Genomic DNA, 26,500 nt, shown 5'->3' with positions numbered 1-26,500 from the left:
CGCTGTTGCATGCTAAATAAAGTCAAGAATTGGAGTCTGCATGCTTGTATAATATTGTTTAAAAACTGCATTCGGAGAATTAAATCAATGTATAATATTATTGTAAACCATTATGTAATGGTCGTGTGTAAAACGTTATATTTTAGATTATCATTACTTGATAATCTACGTTATGTTTTTAAACCTTTATCGATTAAATAAAGGTTATGGTGTGTTTTTAAAATCGAATGCAGTCTTTGAAAAACGTCTCATATAGAGGTCAAAACCTCGCAACGAAATCAATTAATATGAAATGTTTATAATCGATATGAATGGGATATTTCAGCTGGTATCCGAGCGTTGGTCTTAGAGAACCAGAAATTTGCATTAGTGTGTCTAACCGAGTTTGTTAGGATGCATTAGTGAGTCTGGACTTCGACCGTGTTTACTTTAAAAATGATTGTTTAACACTTTGTTGGAAACTATATACTTTTACATGTAAATATTATGTGGTAGATTACTAATGTTTTAGTTAATGTGTGATAGATGTCTACTTCCAGTGCCAATCTCATCGACTCACCTAATAACAATGAAGAGTCGAATATATTTTGGGAAGATTCACAAATTCCCGAAGAGGAACCGGAAGAAGAAGAACCGGAAGAAGAGGAACCGGAAGAAGAGGAACCGGAAGAAGAAGAGGTTCCGGAGGAAGAAATATTAATAACTACAGAAAAACGGTTAAATAAAAGAAAATCATCAACAAATGGACCAAAGTTAAAAATGGTTTGTGGTGTCTCCGCGGAGGAGGAAAAATATTGGGAAAATTACCAATTTTCTGATGAATCGGATCCCAACGAGGATTCCGATGATGTTATAGAAATTACCCCGACCCAATTTAAAAAGTCAAAATAAAATAATACGGGAAAAGCTATAAAAATAGAGAAAACCGATCCCAAATCCGATGAACTCTATGTTAACATGAAGTACCCTGATGGGGTGTATCGTAAACAATCGTATTTCTTAAATTTTAACTATAACCCGGGAACATCTAAGCCACCAGATTTTTCTAAACCATTTGTGAAAATGACGGCTCGTATTAGAGGAGCACCATGTATCCCTAGGAAATTAGCAAAACGAAACGAGTCCGAGGAGGAAGAAACAAGTGAGTCGGAATAAAGAGTTGTAATCATGTTGTGTAATATATGTATTGTAGTGTGCTTGTACTTTTATGTTATATGTAAAAATTGCTTGTATTGTTTGTTAATTATCTTTTACGAATCTAATCCTCGTCTATTTTACAGTATAAAAACACAAAATGGATGTTAAGGATAGACAACCGAATATTTTAGAACACCTACCAGGGGATATGATTGATGAAATCCTGGCTAGAGTTGGTCAGAATTCATTGGCACAATTATTTATGGTGAAATTAGTTTGTAGAACATTTGAAAGATGATCCAGGCATACCTTGGTTTATAAAAGGCTTTCATTTGATAGATGGTGTATATCACATTGGGAAGACCTTAAGTTACGCCGTGTTTTCTTTAAGGCATTGAGTGCGGGAAACCAAAATTCAATTTTACGCTACGGGTTGAGAGCCTATTTTGACTTCACATACCCCAACATAGGACTTCTTTCTTTAGAAAGAGCTTCAAACATGCAACTCAAAGAAGCATGTTATGTTTACAGGTTAGTGATGTTCGCTTCTCACCAAATTGAGAAAAAGAACATAGGAATGCAACTTCTAAATAAAACATTCTCACAGATGACGGATTCAGTAGTTGGGGTAAGAAATAAGGTTTTTAGATTGTTACGGGGCTATTGGGAATTACGCAACCCCCGTCCTTTTGACAACGTTACAACGTGCTATATTGTCAACGGCCACAACGGTTATTTTCCACAAGACCAAGGATGGGAAATAGTATTAGTAAAACCAGAATGCATGACTTGTTTCTGGACCTATGAATTATGTGTCTTTATTGCTTTCGCTGAATGACATTCGCTTAACTAGAATTGTCTTCACAACTGCCTTGTATCAAAGTTATTGTGTGCTATATTTCATGCTATATGTAAAATAGCGGTATTGTAAGTTTGTAAAATATTGTATAAAAGTTTGAACGCGAAATATTATTGTAATCAGTTTTTCATATAGAATTGTAGTAGTTGAATTGTATATTAGCTACTAAGTATGAACTTAACGGGTAGGTACTACCCGAATTAAAAATTATAAAACGCTAATATGAAGAAAAAGCTTTTATAAATAAGTTCATATTATGCTACGAAATACTATTGACTACTCTAAAAATTCTATATGATTAACTCAATTCTTTCGGCTATTTTTGAAGGAAATGGCACCGACGAATCTTCAGAACTTAAACATGAGCGAGGAAGACTTCCGTGTTTTCCTTGCAGCAAACATAGCCGCAGTACAGGCTGCGATGAAAAACAACAATAACTCTGAATCCAGCAATAGAACTAACGCCACAAGAACTCGTGTAGGATGCTCCTACAAAGAATTCACTTCCTGTAAACCTCTGGAATTCGATGGAACCAAGGGTCCAATCGGATTAAAATGGTGGACCGAGAAGGTTGAATCGGTGTTTGCCATAAGTAAATGTACTGAAGAAGATAGGGTAAATTACGTCATGCATACCTTCACAGGTACTGCGTTAACATGGTGGAATACCTATCTCGAGCAGGTGGGACAAGATGCTGCTTACGCACTACCGTGGTCAGCATTCAAACACATGATGAATGAGCAGTATCGTCCCATAAATGAGGTCAATAAGCTCAAGGTAGAGCTTAGAGGGTTACGAACACAAGGATTTGATATTGCCACATACGAACGACGATTCATAGAATTATGCCTAATGTGTCCAAGAGTGTTCGAAGATGAAGAAGAACAGATCGATGCGTTTGTAAAAGGGTTACCAGAAAGGATTCAGGAGGATGTGAGTTCAAATGAGCCCACCTCCATATAAAAGGCAAGTCGAATGGCTCACAAACTAGTGAACCAGATTGAGGGGAGGATTAAAGAGCAGGCGGCCGAAGAGGCCAACATGAAACAAGTCAAGAGAAAGTGGGAAGAAAACAGTGACAAGAGTCACCAATACAACAACAACAACAACAACAACAACAACAACAACAACAACAACAACAACAACAACAACAACAATCGCAATCACAAATGCAACAACTACCACAACAACCGCAACCTTACCCGCAACAACAATAGCAATCCCTACAACAACTACAACAACCGTTCCAGCAATAATAACAACCGCAATAACAACAATCCCAACAGTAACAACCAGAGGCAGAAACCATGCCAGAGGTGTGAAGAATACCATCCGACTGGGCTCTGTACGACATTGTGTACTAAGTGTAATAGAAAGGGCCATGGTGCGATGAAGTGTGAAACTTACGTATCAGCGGCTAGAGGAACAAATAATGCCCACATTAATTGTTTCGGATGCGGGAAGAAGTGCCACTACAGAACTATGTGCCCAAATCAGGAAAATAATAATGGACAAAACCGAGGAAGAGTCTTCAACATTAATGCGGTTGAAGCGCAGGAAGACCCGGAGCTTGTTCGGGTACGGATAGAAGCTATATGAGTAGAGATTTTTGTGCTAAATTAAGTGTTCCATTGACGACTTTGGATAATAAATTTTTACTCGAATTAGCAAACAGTAAATTAATTACAGCAGATAAAATTTGTCGGAATCAAGAAATTAAACTGGTTAGCGAAACGTTTAAGATTGATTTGATACCAGTAGAGTTAGGGAGTTTTGATGTGATAATTGGCATGGACTGTTGAAAGAGGTGAAAGCGGAGATCGTTTGTTACAAAAATAAGATACGCATTATGCGCGAGAAGAGAAAACCCTTAATGGTGTACGGGGAAAAGGGCAACGCGAAGTTAAATCTTATTAATAATTTGAAGGCACAAAAACTAATAAGAAAAGGTTGCTATGCCATTCTAGCACACATCGAGAAAGTTAATTCCGAAGAAAAGAACATTAATGATGTTCCCGTTGCAAAAGAATTTTCCCGATGTATTTCTGAAAGAATTACCGGAACTACCTCCACATCGATCCGTTGAATTTCAAATAGATCTTGTACCAGGAGCTGCACCAATAGCCCATGCTCCTTACAGACTCGCACCCAGCGAAATGAAGGAATTACAGAGTCAATTACAAGAACTTTTGGAGCATGGTTTCATTCGACCAAGCACATCACCATGGGGAGCTCCTGTTTTGTTTGTCAAAAAGAAGGATGGTACATTCAGGTTGTGTATCGACTACCGAGAGTTGAACAAACTTACAATCAAGAACCGTTACCCACTACCGAGAATCGATGACTTATTTGATCAACTACAAGGCTCGTCAGTTTATTCGAAGATTGATTTACGTTTTGGGTATCATCAAATGCGGGTGAAGGAGGATGGTATTCCGAAGACTGCTTTTAGAACGTGTTACGGTCATTACGAGTTTATGGTTATGCCGTTTGGATTGACTAACGCACCAGCTGTGTTCATGGACCTCATGAACCTAGTGTGTGGACCATATCTTGACAAGTTTGTCATTGTTTTCATCGATGACATACCTATTTACTCAAAGAATGATCAAGAGCACGAAGAACATTTGAGAAAAGTGCTAGAATTGTTGAGAAAGGAACAACTATACACAAAGTTTCAAAGTGTGCATTTTGGTTAGAAGAAGTTCAATTCCTCAGAAATGTAGTGAACAAAGAAGGTATTCAGGTTGATCCGTCAAAGATTGAAACCGTTGAAAACTGGGAAACCCTGAAAACTCCGAAGCATATACGCCAATTTTTAGGATTGGCTGGTTACTACAGAAGAGTCATTCAAGATTTTTCCAAAATAGCAAAACCCTTGACTGCATTAACGCATAAAGGGAAGAAATTTGAATGGAAGGATGAATAAGAGAAAGTGTTTCGGTTATTGAAGAAAAAGCTAACTACGACACCTATATTGTCATTGCCTGAAGGGAATGATGATTTTGTGATTCATTGTGACGCCTCAAAGCAAGGCCTCGGTTGTGTAATGATGCAACGAACGAAGGTAATTGCTTATGCGTCCAGACAGTTGAAGATTCACGGGCAAAATTATACGACTCACGATTTGGGAGTTGGGCGTTGTTGTTTTTGCATTAAAGACTTTGAGGCACTACTTATATGGGGTCAAGAGTATTATATATACCGACCACAAAAGTCTCCAACATATATTTGATCAGAAACAACTGAACATGAGGCAGCGTAGGTGGATTGAGTTGTTGAATGATTACGACTTTGAGACTCGTTACCACCCGGGGAAGGCAAATGTGATAGCTGACGCTTTGAGTAGAAAGGACAGAGAACCTATGCAGGTAAAAGCTATGAATATAATTATTCATACTAACCTTACTACTCGAATAAAAGAGGCACAACAGGAGGTTGTAAAAGAAGGAAATTTGAAGAATGAAATACCCAAAAAATCGGAGAAACATCTTAATATTCAGGAAGACGGAACCCGGTATAGGGCTGAAAGAATTTGGGTACCAAAGTTTGGAGATGTGTGAGAAATTATACTTGGGGAAGCACATAAAACCAGATACTCTATACATCCCGGAGCGGGAAAGATGTATCAAGATCTCAAGAAACACTTTTGGTGGCCGGGTATGAAAGCCGACATTGCTACATACGTAGGAGAATATTTGACTTGTTCTAAATTCAAGGCTGAACATCAAAAACCATCAGGTCTACTTCAACAACCTGAAATTCAGGAATGGAAATGGGAAAACATTACCATGGAATTCATTACTAAATTACCAAGGACTGCAAGTGGTTATGATACTATTTGGGTAATAGTCGATCGTCTCACCAAATCAGCACACTTTCTGCCAATGAGGGAAGATGATAAAATGGAGAAGTTGGCACGACTATATTTGAAAGAAGTCTTCTCCAGACATGGAATACCAGTCTCTATCATTTCTGATAGGGATGGCAGATTTGTTTCGAGGTTCTGGCAGACGTTACAACAGGCATTAGGAACTCGTCTAGACATGAGTACTGCCTATCATCCACAAACTGATGGGCAAAGTGAAAGGATGATACAGACCCTTGAAGACATGCTACGAGCATGTGTTATTGATTTTGGAAATAGTTGGGATCGACATCTACCATTAGCAGAATTTTCCTACAACAACAGTTACCACTCGAGTATTGAGATGGCACCGTTTGAGGCACTTTATGGTAGAAAGTTCAGGTCTCCAATTTGTTGGAGTGAGGTGGGGGATAGACAAATTAGGGTCCGGAGATAATCCAAGAAACTACCGAGAAAATTATTCAAATTCAACAACGGTTGAAAACCGCCCAGAGTCGACAAAAAAGCTACGCAGACAGTAAAAGAAAAGATATAGAATTTAAAATTAGCGACATGGTCATGCTTAAAGTATCACCTTGGAAAGGCATTTTTCATTTTGGAAAACGAGAAAAACTAAACCCGAGATACATTGGGCCATTCAAGATTATTGATCGTGTCGGGCCGGAAGCTTATCAACTTGAATTACCGCAACAATTAGCCGGCGTACATAATACCTTTCACGTCTCGAATCTGAAGAAATGCTTAGCCAAAGAAGATCTCACTATTCTTTTAGAGGAAATCCAAATCAATGAAAAACTTCAATTCATTGAAGAACCCGTCGAAATAATGGATCGTGAGGTTAAAAGACTTAAGCAAAATAAAATACCGATCATTAAGGTTCGATGGAATGCTTGTAGAGAAACCGAGTTCACCTGGGAACATGAAGATCAGATGAAGAAGAAATACCCGCACTTATTTCCAGAAGATGCGTTAACACCTTCAACAGCTTAAAATTTCGGGACGAAATTTATTTAACGGGTAGGTACTGTAGTGACCCGAACTTTTCCATGATTATATATTAAATGAAAAGTATATTTACATGATTAAATGTTTCCAACATGTTAGCAATCAAACTCGTTAAGATTTGATTATTTGAAATGAGTTTCATGTAGACAATTGACCACCCAAGTTGACCGGCGATTCACGAACGTTAAAAATTTGTAAAAACTACATGATGATATATATGTATATATATATATAGTTAACATGAGATTTTGATAAGTAAGTATCTTACTAAGTATATTAACAATGAGTGATATACATAAAAATGAGTTTATTGAGTTAAGAAACTCGAAACGATATATATAACGATTATCGTTATAACAACGTCTTACTAAATACATATGAATCATATTAAGATATTGATACACTATGTTTAACATGATAAAATGATAATTAAACATATCATTAAGTATGTTAACAATGAACTACATATGTAAAACAAGACTACTAACTTAAGAATTTTGAAACGAGACATATATGTAACGATTATCGTTGTAACGACATTTTAATGTACATATATCATATTAAGATATATTCATACATCATAATATCATGATAATGTAATAATTTAACATCTCATTAGATATAATAAACAATGGGTTAACAACATTAAAAGAGATCGTTAACTTAAAGGTTTCAAAACAACACTTACATGTAACGACTAACGATGACTTAACGACTCAGTTAAAATATATTAGGATGTATTAATACACTTTTGGAAGACTTCAAGACACATATCAAAACACTCATACTTATCAAATTTGGTCACAATTACATTTCCATTCATTTTCATCAACAATTCTACTCGTTTCCACTTAGTATTCGTACTCGTATGATACGCAGCTTCTAGATGTATTTACTATTGGTATATACACTTCAATTATCAGCTCTTAGCAGCCTTAATGAGTCACTTAAACATGTGAGAAATATCATTTAACATCTAGCGTGAAATATCTAACAAAAATACAAACTTATGGAGCCTATATCCATGATGCATATTCACGTGAACATCAACACACACAAACACTTTCATTTTTCAATTTTCTTGAATCAAACTCATCTCTCTCAAGTTTTTCTCTTGGTGTTCTAAGTGTTCTTCATGATTTTCTTCATAATCTAGCTCAAGCTAATTAACCTAGATCAACATACAAAACAACTACTCAATAACACATCAAGAACACTTTCAAGTTTACAAGTCCACTTCCAAGCTTTCTAATCCATTCTAAGCAATCATCTAGGATCAAGAAACCTTTGTTATTTACAGTAGGTTATCTCTCTAATTCAAGGTAATACTCATATTCAAACTTTGATTCAATTTCTATAACTATAACAATCTTAATTCGAGTAGTAATCTTACTTGAATTTTTTTTGTGTCATGATTCTACTTCAAGAACTTTCAAGCCATCCAAGATCCTTTGAAGCTAGATCATTTTTTGTCACTTCCAGTAGGTTTACCTACTATTCTTGAGGTAGTAATGATGTTCATAACATCATTCGATTCATATATATATATATATATATATATATATATATATATATATATATATATATATATATATATATATATATATATATATATATATAACTATCTTATTCGAAGATTTAAACTTGTAATCACTAGAACATAGTTTAGTTAATTCTAAACTTGTTCGCAAACAAAGTTAATCCTTCTAACTTAACTTTTAAAATCAACTAAACACATGTTATATATCTATATTATATGCTAACTTAATGATTTAAAACCTGGAAACACGAAGAACACCGTTAAATCGGACATACGCCGTCGTAGTAAAACCGGGGGTTGTTTTGGGTTGGATAATTAAACACTATGATAAACTTTGATTTAAAAGTTATTCTTCTGGGAAAATTATATTTCTTATGAACATGAAACTATATCCAAAAACCATGGTTAAACTCAAAGTGGAAGTATGTTTTTCAAAATAATCATCAAGATGTCATTCTTTCGATGGAAATGGCTATCTCTTTCAAAAATGACTTGTAACCTATATTTCTGACTATAAACCTATACTTTTTCTATTTAGATTATTAATCTTTGGTTTGATATGAAACCATGGCAATTTTATTCACTCAAAACAGATTTAAAACGAAGAAATTATGGGTAAAACAAAATTGGATATTTTTGCTTGTTTTTACTACGTGAAATTTTGTAACAAATCTATACTAACCATAACTTAACTAACTTATATTGTATTATACATGTATTCTAACATATATTATATAATCTTGATAGACCATAGACACGTATACAATGTTTTGACATATCATATCGACGTCATCTATATATATTATTAGGAATAACCGTAAGTCACTCTATATGCGGTAATGATTGAGTTAGCATATAAAGGGTCGAGGTTGATTCTAAAATAATATATATACCTTGAGTTGTGATCAAGTCTGAGACTTGTATACACTGGGTCATGGATTGATTCGAGAAAATTTATTGATTTATGTACTACTAATTGTGGACTACTAATTGTGGACTACTAACGTTGGACTGCTAACTTAATAATTTAAATCGTTAAACCGTATATATATATATATATATATATATATATATATATATATATATATTTGTTATAGGTTTGTGAATCGACCCATGGCCAAGTCTTATTTTTTGACGAAGTGAAAATACGTGAAAGTGAGTTATAGTCCCACTTTTAAAATCTAATATTTTTGGGATGAGAATACATGCAGTTTTATAAATGTTTTACAATATAGATACAAGTACGTAAAACTACATTCTATGGTTGGATTATCGAAATCGAATATCGCCCTTCAAGTCTGGTAACCTAAGAATTAGGGAAATGTCCCCTAATTGACGCGAATCCTAAAGATAGATCTATTGGGCCTAACAACCCCCATTCATGTTTATGGATGGCTTTAGTACTTCGAGATTATTATTATACAGATGAGAAGTTCTGTTTAGGGATATTCTATGCATTAAGGTTAATGTCGGTTACCAGGTGTTCAATTCATATGAATGATTTTTATGCAGATGGCAATATGCATGCATGATGTTTATGAGAAATGGAAATATGAAATCTTGTGGTCTATTATTACGATTTGATAAATATATAGGTTAAACCTATAACTCACCAACATTTTTGTTGATATTTAAAGCGTGTTTATTCTCAGATGATTATTAAGAGCTTCCGCTGTTGCATGCTAAATAAAGACAGGAATTGGAGTCTGCATGCTTGTATAATATTATTTAAAAACTGCATTTGGAGAATTAAATCAATGTGCAATATTATTGTAAACCATTATGTAATGGTCGTGTGTAAAACGTTATATTTTAGATTATCATTACTTGATAATCTACGTTATGTTTTTAAACCTTTATCGATAAAATAAAGTTTATGGTTTGTTTTAAAAATCGAATGCAGTCTTTGAAAAACGTCTCATATAGAGGTCAAAACCTCGCAACGAAACCAATTAATATGAAACGTTTATAATCGATATGAACAGGACATTTCAAGGAATGGCTGGTGTAGTGACCCGAACTTTTTCATGATTATATGTTAATTGAAAACTATATTTTCATGATTAAATATTTTCAACATGTTAAGCAATCAAACTTGTTAAGACTTGATTATTTGAAATGAGTTTCATGTAGACGATTGACCACCCAAGTTGACCGGCGATTCACGAACGTTAAAAATTTGTAAAAACTACATGATGATATATTTATGTATATATATATAGTTAACATGAGATTTTGATAAGTAAGTATCTCACTAAGTATATTAACAATGAGTGATATACATAAAAATGAGTTTATTGAGTTAAGAAACTCGAAACAATATATATAACAATTATCGTTATAACAACGTCTTACTAAATACATATGAATCATATTAAGATATTGATACACTATGTTTAACATGATAAAATGATAATTAAACATATCATTAAGTATGTTAACAATGAACTACATATGTAAAACAGGACTACTAACTTAAGAATTTTGAAACGAGGCATATATGTAACGATTATCGTTGTAACGACATTTTAATGTATATATATCATATTAAGATATATTCATACATCATAATATCATGATAATGTAATAATTTAACATCTCATTAGATATAATAAACAATAGGTTAACAACATTAAATGAGATCGTTAACTTAAAGGTTTCAAAACAACACTTACATGTAACGACTAACGATGACTTAACGACTCAGTTAAAATGTATATACATGTAGTGTATTTAGATGTATTAGTACACTTTTGAAAGACTTCAAGACACATATCAAAGTACTTCTACTTAAAAAAAATGCTTACAATTGCATTCTCGTTCAATTTCATCAACAATTCTACTCGTATGCAACCGTATTCGAACTCGTACAATACCCAGCTCCTAGACGTATATACTATTGGTATATACACATAATAATTCAGCTCTTAGCAGCCCTAGATAGTCAACAAACATGTGGAACCAAAAATTAGACAACTAGCATGACTTATGATCAAGGAAACAAAAACAAGAACTCCTTTTAACCCCACTCACATTCACTACTCACCACCTACTCCATTTCACTTCCAATTTTCTTCCCAATTCTCTCTCAAAATACACACTCTTCTATGAATGTCTAAGTTACTATTTTTCCAGCAAAATCATCAAATACAAGCTTTCATTATTACCTATAATCATCATAAAAATAATTACTCAAGAACACATCAAGAACACTTCTAAGTTTACAAGTTTACTTCTAAGTTTCCTAATCCATTCCAAGCAATCATCTAAGATCAAGAAACCTTTATTATTTATAGTAGTTTATCTTTCTTAATCAAGGTAATATTCATATTTAAGCTTTGATTCAATTTCTATAACTATAACTATCTTAATTCGAGTAATAATCTTACTTGAACTTGTTTTTGTGTCATGATTTTATTTCAAGAACTTTCAAGCCATCCAAGGATCCTTTGAAGCTAGATCTATTTTTATCATTTCCAGTAGGTTTATCCATAAAACCAGAGGTAGTAATGATGTTCTTAACATCATTCGATTCATATATATAAAACTACCTTATTCGAAGGTTTAAACTTGTAATCACTAGAACATAGTTTAGTTAATTCTAAACTTGTTCGCAAACAAAAGTTAATCCTTCTAACTTGAATTTTAAAATCAACTAAACACATGTTCTATATCTATATGATATGCTAACTTAATGATTTAAAACCTGAAAACACGAAAAACACCGTAAAACCGGATATACGCCGTCGTAGTAACACCGCTGGCTGTTTTGGGTTAGTTAATTAAAAACTATGATAAACTTTGATTTAAAAGTTGTTCTTCTGGGAAAATAATTTTTCTTATTAACATGAAACTAATCCAAAAATCATGGTTAAACTCAAAGTGGAAGTATGTTTTCCAAAATGGTCATCTAGACGTCGTTCTTTCGACTGAAATGACTACCTTTACAAAAATGACTTGTAATCTGTATTTCTGACTATAAACTTATACTTTTTCTGTTTATATTCATAAAATTAAGTTCAATATGAAACCATAGCAACTTGATTCACTCAAAACGGATTTAAAACGAAAAAATTATGGGTAAATCAAGATTGGATAATTTTTGCTTGTTGTAGCTACGTGAAAATTGGTAACAAATCTATATTAATCAAATCCTAGCTAACTTATTGTATTATACATGTATTCTAATATATTATGTAATCTTGGGATACCATAGACACGTATGCAAATGTTTTGACATATCATATCGACCCATGTATATATATTATTTGGAACAACCATAGACACTCTATATGCAGTAATGTTGGAGTTAGCTATACAGGGTTGAGGTTGATTCCAAAAATATATATACTTTGAGTTGTGATCTAGCCTGAGACGTGTGTCACTGGGTCATGGATTGATTCAACATAATACATATATCGATTTATTTCTGTACATCTAACTATGGACAACTAGTTGTAGGTTACTAACGAGGACAGCTGACTTAATAAATTTAAAATAGTAAAACGTATTAAAAATGTTGTAAATATATTTTGAACATACTTTGATATATATGTACATATTTGTTATAGGTTCGTGAATCGACCAGTGGTCAAGTCTTACTTCCCGACGAAGTAAAAATCTGTGAAAGTGAGCTATAGTCTCACTTTTAAAATCTAATATTTTTGGGATGAGAATACATGTAGCTTTATAAATGTTTTACAAAATAGACACAAGTACATGAAACTACTTTCTATGGTTGAATGATCGAAGCCGAATATGCCCCTTTTGCTTGGTAGCCTAAGAATTAGGGAACATTGTGCACCCCTAATTGACGCGAATCCTAAAGATAGATCTATTGGGCCTAACGAACCCCATCCATGGTTGCGGATGCTTTAGTACTTCGATGTTGTTTTATCATGTCCGATGGATTTCCCGGAATGATAGGGGATATTCTTATATGCATCTTGTTAATGTCGGTTACCAGGTGTTCACCATATGAATGATTTTTATCTCTATGTATGGGATGTATATTGAAATATGAAATATTTTGGTCTATTATTACAATTTGATAAATATATAGGTTAAACCTATAACTCACCAACATTTTTGTTGACGTTTAAAGCATGTTTATTCTCAGGTGATTGTTAAGAGCTTCCGCTGTTGCATGCTAATATATGGACAAGATTTGGTGTCAGCATGCTTGTATAATATTGTTTAAAACTGCATTCGAGATTTATTTTATTGTAACATATTAATATTGTAAACCAATATGTATTGGTAGTGTGTAAGTGTGATATTTTTAGATTATCATTTCTGGATAATCTAGGTGGTGTCTTTTTAACCTTGTCGATAAAATAAAGGTTATGGTTTGTTTTAAAAATGAGTGCAGTCTTTGAAAAACGTCTCATATAGAGGTCAAAACCTTGCAACGAAATCAATTAATATGGAACGTTTATAATCGATAGGAAGACATTTCAGTTGGTATCAGAGCGTTGGTCTTAGAGAACCATAAATTTGTATTAGTGTGTCTTATCGAGTTTGTTAGGATACATTAGTGAGTCTGGACTTCGACCGTGTTTTCTTTAAAAATGATTGCTTAACATTTTTTGTTGGAAACTATATATTATTAACATGTAAATATATTAATCTCTTAAAGTGTTTGATATTGTGTGATAGATGTCTACCTCTAGTACAAATCCCATCAACTCACCTAATAATAATGAAAAGTCGAATATACTTTGGGAAGATTCACAAATTCCTGACGAGGAATCGGAAGAGGAGGAACCGGAAGAAGAAGAGGTTTCGGAGGAAGAAATATTGATACCTACAGTAAATTGATTAAATAAAAGAAAATCCTCAACCAACGGACCAAAGTTAAAAATGGTCAATGGTGTTTCCGCCGAGGAAGCAAAATATTGGGAAGATTACCAATTTTCCGATGAATCGGATCCCGATGAGGATTCCGATGATGTTATATAAATTACCTCGACCCAATTTAATAAAGCAAAAGAAAATAATAAGGGAAAAAGTGTAAAAATAGAGAAACCTGATTCCAACCCCGATGAGCTTTATATGTATCGGCAACCTCCGTATTTCCTAAATTGTAACAATAACCCAGGAACCTCTAAACCACCAGGTTTTTCTAAACCATTGTAGAAAACGATGGCTCGTATTAGAGGAACACCATATATCCCTAGAAAATTACGAAAACGAACTAAGTCCGAAGAAGAAGAAACCAGTGATTCAGATTAGGGAGTTGTAATCATGTTGTGTATAATATGTATTGTAGTGTGCTTGTACTTTTATGTTCTATGTAAAAATTGCTTGTATTGTTTGTTAATTATCTTTTATGAATCTAATCGTTGTCTATTTTACAGTATAAAAACAAAATGTACGTTAAGGGTAGACAACTGAATATTTTAGAAGACCTACCAGAGGATATGATTGAGGAAATCTTGTCTAGAGTCGGTTAGAATTCATCAGCACATTTAGTTATGATGAAATTAACTTGTCAAACATTTGAAAGACTTTCCAGAAATGCCTTAGTTTATAAAAGGCTTTCCTTTGATAGGTGGGGTATATCACATTGGGGAGACCGTAAGTTACGCCGTGTTTTCTTTAAAGCATTTAATGAGGGGAACCCAAATGCAATTTTATGCTACGGGTTAAGAACCTATTTTGACTCAACATATCCCAACATAGAATTTCGTGAGTTAGAAAGAGCTTCTAACATACAACATAAAGAAGCATGTTATGCTTACGGGTTAGTTATGTTCGCTTCTTACCAACGTGAGAAGAAGAACATCGGATTACAATTGTTAAATAAAACATTCCCACAAGTGACGGACTGAGTAGTTGGGGTGAGAAACAAGGTTTTTAGATTATTACGGGGCTGTTGGACATTACGAAACCCTCATCCTTTTGACGACATTACACCATGCTGTCTAGCCAATGGTCATAATGGTTACTTTCCACAAGACCAAGGACGGGAAGTCGTCTTAGTAAAACCAGAATGCATGACTTGTTTCTGGACTTATGAATTACGTGTCTTTATTTCTTTTACTGAACAACTTGCGTATTAACTAGAATTTCCTTTATAGCTGCCGAGTAGCAAAGTTATTATGTGCTATATTTCATCCTATATGTATAATATGTGACGACCCGGGAATTTCCGATTAAATTTAAACTTAATATGTAAATGATTCTGACACGATAAGCAAAGTCTGTAATGTGAGTCTCAAAAATTTTGAATTATGTTATGAATTCATTTAACCTTCGACTATTCCTGACGATTCACGAACCACTATCTGTAAATAAATGCATATATGTTTAAATAAATATATTCATTTGAAATAGAAACTTATATGATTTAATTCATATGTGTAAATGAAATAATATATATATATATATATATACATATATATATATATACATATATATATATATATATACATATATATATATATATACATATATATATATATATATACATATATATATATATATATATATATATATATATATGTATACATATATATATATATATATATATATATATATATATATATATATATATATATATATATATATATATATATATGATTTAGAATCTAATTAGTAAATGACAACACTCAATTGCCATTTAATGGATATTAAACAAGTTTAATACAAACTTATGTGATTTTAAAATAAACGGTGATCCGAAAATGGGTTTTATAAATTATAGGCTTAGTAAAAATGTATTTAGGAGCTGTTTGTTAAATTTTAAAACTTTTTATATTTTTCTTAGGGTTGGGAGTGAATAATTAAAGTAATTTTTCTTTAATAGTTAATGACCGAATTTTATACCATAATGACCTAAATAACTAAAGATACTTAATTTAAAATTTTGGAATTTTTCCGTAGATTTTTATTCGTCACTGCGTCAACAACGGAGTACGAACTACCAGTCCGTAATTTAAAAGCTTAATAGTGTCCGGCTGCTTCTCTGTTTACATAATTGATATTTGAGTTACTATGCTTTATATTTTGAAGCACTATGTTTGATTGGTCTGTCTCCAATTGAATACATATGCATATACATAGGATACACATATATGATCATCATATCTTTCAATTATTATTTTTCTTTCTTTATGCTTGATCACCAAATCACTTTAGTTGATACGTTCTTTGTTGTTTTTGTTTAAACCAAAAAGTAATCACCACCTTTTCCGACTTCCTAACACAACCCACAATACCCACTTCACTTTTCTTGTTAATGATCAACTAGCAACCATCCCCAAGATCATCATCTAAAACAACCCATCAACCGGTACCGACTCTTATTTTCTCGGCTGAAGATCGTCACCAACACCCATCACCCGATTACACCACTACCCTCACGTCCTACTTCAACCAAACACCATCATCACCATGAGTACCATCCTCCTTCCATCCCCACCATAACCTATCGCCAACACCACCGAGAACCAACTTGTGTTAGTTTATGATTATTCGATCACCATCTCCATCCACGAGAAAACCACCACCAGTCGACAACCATCACACTAAACCATGAACCACCACCATTGACAATCTCTCTTCTCTCTCTAATTCTCTCACTAAAACACCATCACTGTTTTCTTTTTCTGTATAGTCGAAGACACCACAACAACACCGCTGCTGGTTACCTTTGTCTTCTATCCTGTCGACACTCAAACACAAACCCACTTCAAATCAAAATCACAACCACCTACTTGTAACTTTCCATCGCTACTGCTTTTACGATTGTTTCTTTTTCACAGCTACGATAAAAATAAATATAGACATTACGTGTATCGTGTAATTAACCCATCAAAAGTTGCATTCCGAGTGGAATCAAAACTCACACATTACAAGTAATCCATTACACGTTTCGCGAAACTCGATTAAGTGATGATACAGTTGCTATGATAATCGTTTATCTGCTTCCAATTTAATTCTGATAACGATGAAGATAATGATGAAACCGTTAACGGAGATAGATTATGATTTTATGATGAAAATGGCGATAATGATGATGGTATGCAGAAGACGTTGTGATGATGAAAGAGATAGTGGAGTCAATGATGTTAAAATATGATATTATCTTTACAGCTCGATCACACTCTCTATAAATTCAATCAACAACCTAATTTTTTATTGATTAGTGGGTGATTAGGTATTGTAGGGTACAAGGGGGTTGGTTTATAATAGGAGTATGAAAATAATATTATTACAGCATGATGATGGTGAAAAGTGGGAGATGTGATTGATGATGATACATGTTGACAATGAAGGATGAAGATGACAATTTATAAGGTGATAATTATTAGGATGATACCGTGATTAGTGATAAAGTAAACGGTGAGAGGTTGAAGATGGAACATGATTACGATCGAAATAGATAATGGAGATGAGTTGTGTAATGAAAAGACGATGATGATAATATGATATGTTGATGATGAACCTGCTATCCCGTTTGTTTTTTTTAGTTTTCGACGACTACGGCTGCTGTACTGTTGTTATCGAGGGTTTTAAGTTATTGGATCTTAACTTAACGTTGGCTTATAAATTGTTGTTTTGGGCTTGTCATCTTGGGCTTCTTTGAATTGTTATGGATCTCCATTAAATATGGGTTAAATAAAATTAATACGTGTAATAATCTGAAAAACGAATTTGGCCTGGTGGTTTGGGAAGGAGTCGAGTTAGCGAGAGGTCTTGGTTCGAGCCCTGTCAAAGGCAGTAATTTTGTTTTTGGAGCTTTTTCATGTGAGGTAGTTTTATTATTATTACTCTTATAATTATTATTATTATTATTATTATTATTATTATTATTATTATTATTATTATTATTATTATTATTATTATTATCATTATTATTATTATTAATTAAAATTTTCATTTTATTAAGATTAACATTTTTAGTAAAAATTATTATTTTTATCAATATTATCATAATTAATATTATTATTACCCAGTGTTAGTATTAGGTATTATTATAAATATTATTGATTTTTTTTAAATAAAAAATAAGATAATTTATTATTATTATTATTATTATTATTATTATTATTATTATTATTATTATTATTATTATTATTATTAATAATATTATCATTATCAATATTTTTTATATATTATTATCATTTTTACTATCATTACTATTATTTATTATTATTAGTATCATTATTATTATAAATATATTACAACTCTCTATTATAAATATTATTTTACCAAATAAAGTAGTAGTTATATAAAAACATATCTTAATATAATCCTATATATATATATATATATATATATATATATAAAGGTATTAATCTTAATACATTATATAATATAAATAAACTCAGTTGATTAAATGTGATATGTATTAATATATATACATGATATATGTTCGTGAATCCAAGACCAAACCTGCATTGTTCAGTATCGTCGTATGCATATTTTTACTACAAAAATCGTACCGTGAGTTCATTTGATTCCCTTTTACTCTATACATTTTTGGGACTGAGAATACATGCACTGTTTTTATAACTACTTTATTAAATGCTTTTGAAATATATTTTTGAACTGCGAATACATGAAATGCTTTTATAAATGTTTGACGAGATAGACACAAGCAAAACATTCCTCGAATGAATTATGTGGACGTGATAATTGCCACCATTGAATTATGTGGACGTGATAATTGCCACAATTGATATGAATATTTTTCCCCTAATTATTATTGCTTGGTAACCTAAGAATTAGGGAACATCACTAATTTTGAGAATTAGTGCACGCCTAATTCACGCGAATCCTAAAGGTAGCTACCGGGTTTAATGTAGCGACCCCTACAAATCGTCATTGACGGCGTCGACTACTTAGGTCCCGTTACGTGGTCGTAGGTCTTTAAAAATAACGTTTGACCAAAAGTATGTCGCATTCATTTCAAAAGTTAAGATTTGTTTCAAAGTTTACAAGAATTGTTCATCTAAAGTTACGTTACAAAGTTATAAGTACAAGTGAATACTATGCGACACAGTTTAAAGAAAGTCAAATGACGCTCCATGTAGTGCATATATACTCGACATCCAATGCAAATACCAAATAATGAGCGGAAGCATGTTTCACATATCGTTCAAAGACCTGAGAAAAACATAGAAATCTGTCAATGAAAACATTGGTGAAATTATAGGTTTAAGTAAGTAATTGAGTAAGTAAAGTAAGCCGAACCACAAGATTTGCAAAGTTGAAATAATAGTACTACATTCTAAAAGTTAATATTCACGAGCACCCAATTATCAAGGCTTAACGTTCCGTCCGTTGATACCCCATTAGTAGTGCTAGAACAACACTGTTTCTCGAAAATATATTTCATCCGTAGACAGTAGCGAACCGTCCAAGATGAGGGTTTGTCAAACCCATATGGCCATACAACATAAGTTCACGCCTACACTTACACCCTGCAAGTGTAACTAATGATAATCGAATTGAGTCTTTCGTTCTAAACTCGTATGTAGAATGTTTGTTTTCCTGTACTTGTGTTCACTTAGTTAAGAAGAAACGTTTATGTTTTCTCATCCCAAATATAAGTTCAAAAGAGTAAAAGTGGGACTATGATCTCACCTTGAGTGCAAGAGTAATAAAGTACTTCAACAAGTAAACGCGTGCAAAGACAAAGCTAGTCTTGACCAAAACAAATAGGGTTGTATCAATAACGGTAAACACGATCGGTCAAAGATGTTCAATTAATCCTATGGCTCGTTACGACTCGATTATATAGCATGTGAATCAAATTGTCAAGTTTCATGCAAGATACAAGTAAAGAATCATGTTAGAAATATTGCATAATCATTTGGTTAAGTTTGACAAAAAGTCAAACTTGGGTCGGGTCAAAGTCAACGAAAAAGTCAACACATTCGGGTCAGGTCCCGAACTATTTTTCTATGCTAGTTATTCATATATAAGCATGTTAGAACAAGTTTCATGTGAATCGGAGGTCCGTAGCATGGCAAACATTATTCGAAAATTGACAAAATTGGACAGCCCACTTTGGCACACCGCGCGAGTATATGGCGCGCCGCGCCATTACCTGTGCAGAGAATTCTGGCAGTTTTTAAGTTTTATGCACGAACCTAACTTCAAACAATCACCATTTATGACCCGCAAACAACCAAAACATTTATCTTATATCATCGGAAAGGTATTTTGACAAGGAACACAACTAACTACTTTTCATCAAGCGAAAACATCATTTACAATAACCGATTTCTCGCCAAGTGGTCATTCAAGGTCCATTTTCAAAGTTTCAAGTTCTTGAAATGCATTTCATGATTCGGGAATCCAATCCACACATATGATATGCCGTTTCGAAGGTAATTACTCATGCAATACAACTAAACACTTACTAACAACATTTCATGGCATCCAAAGTATCAAAAGTTCATTTCAAGTTCATCAAACCCTAATCAAAATTCACAAAAATCACAAATCATGTATTTGAAGTTTTCTTAATCAACCTACGCATCATAACGAAGCTAGTGATACTAGTAACACAATTAAAACATGAACTTTAACAATTTAACAACATTTAATCTTTCAAAATCAAAGATTAAGCAAACCCATTTTCAAATGTTCAAACTAGTTACTCAAATCAACAAATCGAACAAACAAAACATATATTCATGTTATACATGAGCCATAGACACTAATTAACACTTTTATAATTCAAAAACATCAAGAACACAAAATCTAGTGATTTTAGAAAGTTACCCAAATGAGATGAAATTGGTATCAAGTCGAAGAGGATGAAGGGAGGATTCCAAATATGTAATTTGTTTTGTGAAACACTTGCTAGATCATGAATGGATGATGAATTCTTTGTTTGGAGAATTTAGAGAAAATGTGAAAGTATGAGAAGAAAATGAAAATGAAAATGAAAATAATGAATGGAGGAGGTGGTGTTTGACTCCTTTGACCTAGTCAAATCTTTGACACTTTGGCAAGTTTAGTCCCTCAAGTTTGTAATCGGGTGCGGGAATTAACCGAACGAATATTTTTAAATTACACGAGAGAACGAGAGATGTTATAATCAAAATGACGAAAATATTTTAAGAATGTAAGCTAATGGAGGATACGAATCGAGATACTGAGGATATTATTAAAATAAAAAGACGGGCGTTAAAATAAGTTAACGGAAAAATGCGGGATGTTACATTTAACACCCCCACCCAGAATTTTCACTAGACGAAAGGGCTAGTGGACGTGGTGTTTAGTACTTCGAAGTTTATTTGATTATTATATAGACGAGATGTTCTGTTTTGGGGATATTATTATGCACATTATATGTTAACGTCGGTTACCAAGCCAAGCTATGAAAGCAATGAAAAGTGAATGTTATGTATCAAGAGAATGATTTTATACACAGGTTATGTGTATGTTATTTTTGTGCACAAGATATGTGTACGGTTACTAAGATTTATGAAAGATGATTTCGTACACGAGAAAGGTGTACTGTATTTAAAAGATATCGTATGTACATTACAGGTGGGTATAGGATTCGAGCCCATTTGCACCATGCAGCATTTAAATCTTGTGGTCTATCAAAATGATGAATTTTATTTTTTATGATAAACTTATGAACTCACCAACCTTTTGGTTGACACTTTAAAGCATGTTTATTCTCAGGTATGAAAGAAATCTTCCGCTGTACATTTGCTCATATTATATGGAGTCATTCATGGCATATAGAGGTCAGAACCTCGCAATGGGACCAACTGTTAAAGACTTCGTCCAGATGGATTAGGACGGGTCATTTCAGTTGGTATCAGAGCGGTGGTCTTAGCGAACCAGGTCTTGCATTAGTGTGTCTAACTAGTAGTTGTTTAGATGCATTAGTGGGTCTGGACTTCGACCGTGTCTGCATGTCAAAAGTTTTGCTTATCATTTTGTGTCGAAAATTACCTGCTTATCATTCTTAGGGAATCACTTGCTTATCATTCTTAGTCTAGACACATCTTACTGCATTGATTGCATGAATAGTGTATAGACAAAATTCATATCTTAGCGTATCTGCTAATCCATATCTCAGCGTATCTGTTACTATAAACTTTGCCTAGTATATTTCGTAAATTCCTCCGTAATCTACGAAATCTTTTGTTCTATATAGATATTCTATATAATTAGAATACCACCCGATAGCCGAAAATCATTTTCTATCGAAAAATTCTTTATTCAATAGTACGAAATGAAATTCACCACTAGTTCAAGTCCCTCGGATTCCGATATGGAGTTTCACTCAAGCTCTGACAACAGTGTGATCGGAATGGATCAACCACTTAGCCATCATTTATTCTGGATGAATTGGGGATGTGTTCGTAATTGTAACAACACTGATTTTTTCGTTACTTTCGTTAAACTTCCGTTAGTTTATTTAACGGTGATTATTTAACTTTTTTGCGTTTACGTGTATTAAGTGCGTACTTGATCTTAGGAGGGTTTTAATAATTGATATGGGTTGATATTAATTCAAACAAATATTTCGGATAATGAAATACGATAAAAAAACGATACGATTTTGATAAAAGCTTTTTGAGCAACGAAACGCTCGGGTTTATTTTAATAATTAATTTTATGAATTATTAACTTTTTAAAATATTTAATTTATTGGGTTTTTAATAAATTAGACAATTGGTTGCGTTTAACGATCGGGTTGGCGTTTCGGGCCTTCGGTACGACAAAACGACACTTAAAACGGACCACGATTACGCGCTTTTGCAAAACGAGAGCCCGGGAACCCATCCCATGAGGGTCACGGCCGAACCCCACTTCCCCACCCCTTTTATGTTTAATTTTGATTACTTGGAGGACTTATGTGCAATTTAGGAAAACTATGGTTGATATAAATAGAAGTATTAAACCTAATTAGGATTAAGAAAATATAAACGCAGCTTTTTCTTCCCTCCTTCTCCCTCCCATCGTCAACATCATCACTATCACCATCACCTTCAATTTTCAATTTTTGATTAAACCTCAAGAACAAACGTTGCAATTCTCGATCTCCTCTACGCGTTGGTATAATTCTTTTAGCGATCCAAGGTATAATTGCATAAACCCTAATTCTTAAAAATCTGATTTTTATAAAGTTTCATAGTTATGTTGTCAATTGCTCAAGTCTATACGCGTACGTGTTAATTGTAATCGTTATTTTGATTGTTTGATGCGCTAGGGTTTAAAAACGAATTTGTATTTGTTTGATCAGAAAAATTAAGTTTCTCAAATGTTAATTATTATGTTATAATCATATTCCTTGCAAAAAACTATTGAGTTTAGGATTTGGATTCGCTTGATTTCGTTTTCGTATGATTAAGTTATGTCGATTTGAATTATCGTTGTGTTTTTGTTGCTTGATCAGAAATCTGGTATTGATATAAAACGAATTGGCATGTGAGACTTATACCACTGGAAATATAATTTAAAAACACTCAAGTTAGACTAGGATATCATGTCGTTTGCTTATATATAGCCCGAGATATGCTAGAATTAGTGTAAATGTAGTTTTATACAGCACTTGCATGAAAATAACATTGTATAATAAAATATGTTAACTTCTGTGATTAAAGCTTTGCATATTTGAAAATTATACAAAAATTAATTCATCTTTCATGTGGATATCATAGGCTAATTGTATCTAGATCTTCGGATAATCGTATGCGAATGTGACTAACTAAATGAGAATCGAATCTGTAAATTGCACGCGATTTTGTGCTTTGTGAATTTTGTGTATTGTTTTAGCATGTATGCTTCTGGAAAATGAAACTTAACATGATATGCGACTTATTGTTAGTTTATGTCAATCTATGAAACCTTATGCATTGGGCACAATAGAGCCATACTTTATGTGAATTCTGATTTGAGCTGAAAACTGAATGTTCAACTTCCACGAATAAACTGTACCAATTGGCTAAACAAAAGTTGTTAGATTTTTTATATGTGTTACTTTGATTGTCCTTGAACTATGGCCACTGGTCTTGTATCAATTTTATGTTCCTAACTCCGGTTATAGCCAAAATGAAATCAGTGCGCGGTCAGAAACTGACCTGGAAAACCCCAAATGTATCCCTTCTGATTCCTGACTTTTAATTATCGTATGAGACCCTGGCTAGACTTTTTGGAATCAATTTTAAGTGTAATTATGATCTGGATTTTTTCATATTTACGTGAATTTTGTACTATGAGATAATGTGCTAAGTATGCTACGTGTTCATAAACTTTGTGCATAACGATAAACTGAAATTGTGAAAATGATTATTCATGACCTAAAACGTATTGTTTGACTTAGGTTTGACTTATTGACTAATATTTGACATGAACCTACTGATGTTGACTTTAGTTGATTACTTTGACCAAGTTTGACTTTTGGTTTGACTTCGGTTGACTTTGTTTGACTTGCATGACATAGTTGACTTTTACTTGGAAACGCGTCGAGTCGAGCAATAAGACAACGTACACTATGAAACCACACTTATATAAGATACATATATTGACCAACCTACATACGTATACTTAGGTTACATTACTCGGGTCTAAACCGTACAAGTCGTTTGTCTTTCATTCCGAGCTGTATTCAAAGGTGAGTCTACAGTCCCGCTTTTTATATATGTTTTCAGGGATGAGAATACACGCTGTTATGTTTACATTTTCAAATTACTTTATATTGACATGAGTACTACACATATGCATACTGAGTTTTGTTCAAAAAGCCTCTAGCTTGAATACTTTTAATACCATCGGTGTAAGCACAATTTAGATGGACGGATCCGTTAGGTTGACAACCTCACCCACTATAAAAGCAGTGGTACATTTATTTTGAACATTAAATATATTTGAACAAGTGTATAATATTTTAGGAGGTAAAGGCGGGTATAGTGGCATCTATACTCGGGTTAATGCTAGTATTCAGGTGCTCGGTGTATGCAGCGATAGAATCTCGTGGTCAAGGAAATTAAACTATTTTTCTGATAACTGTTTTTCAGATACTATACAATGATATTTAAACTATGGTTTACGAACAAATGAGATAAAACTTGACAGGGTGTTGTCTACAAATGATTGAAATTTGACATGATAGTTTCAACAAACTTTTGAAACGAGAAACGGTGTTGTTTAAAAACTTTAACATTAAACTTTGGTGGTCTTTCGCTAGTAAACGTTTTTGAAATGTTATTTCTTAAACATACTGTATTGTTTACCTAAAACCTGTAGATTCACTCAACATTATTGTTGACCCGTTTTGCGTGTTTTATTCTCAGGTATTAATTGCTTCCGCTGTAGAATACTGCCGTTACGTAGAAGTCAAGCCAAGCACTGGGACCAGAGTTAACATTCCGTTAAATGGATTTTGACGGGGTGTTACATTTGGTATCAGAGCCTTGGCTATAGGGAACTAGGATACATTAGTGTGTCTAACCGCAGGGCGCATTAGTGAAGTCTAGTCTATAGCCGTGTGTCTTGGACGACTTTTATACACCATACCTGCACTATTTGCTTCACAATGCTACATGTAGGGCTACACATTACACCACATACATATACGCCTTCTACCATGCGACATGGACTTGGACTAAATATGTACACACGAAGCCAGATTTAACTAAATTAAGTTGACTACGCTATCTTGAACTTATGGAGTGATGTCGAATGGATATGTGACATAGCATAATATAATGACCGGGATTACATTACGGTAACTCATATAGAAGTTCCGACATCGCGAAATAAGGAATTGGGGCCGAGTCAAGTAGGTCACCTGGATAGACAACGTTCAGAACCCAAACCGTATAACCCGAATGTGAGAAGAAACTTATTATGTGCAAATTAATTGTTAATATAGCTTGTAAGTGACTTGTGATCTTGACCCAACTCATCACTTCTCGACACTGTCTGTCTCCACAAATCACTACCTGTCACTATTAAGACACTACTTGAACATACTCGTCATCTCATACCACTACTCAGTACTGTTTATCACTGATAACTACTACTCAACGTCACCTCTCACTGCTAGCCACGACTGATCACTGCTTCTCACTGCTTGTCATTACTAAATACTACTTACTACTA

This window comes from Rutidosis leptorrhynchoides, chromosome 8 (assembly GCF_046630445.1).
Source record: "Rutidosis leptorrhynchoides isolate AG116_Rl617_1_P2 chromosome 8, CSIRO_AGI_Rlap_v1, whole genome shotgun sequence".
Taxonomy (NCBI): Eukaryota; Viridiplantae; Streptophyta; class Magnoliopsida; order Asterales; family Asteraceae; genus Rutidosis; species Rutidosis leptorrhynchoides.
Note: the sequence above shows the minus strand (reverse complement) of the source record.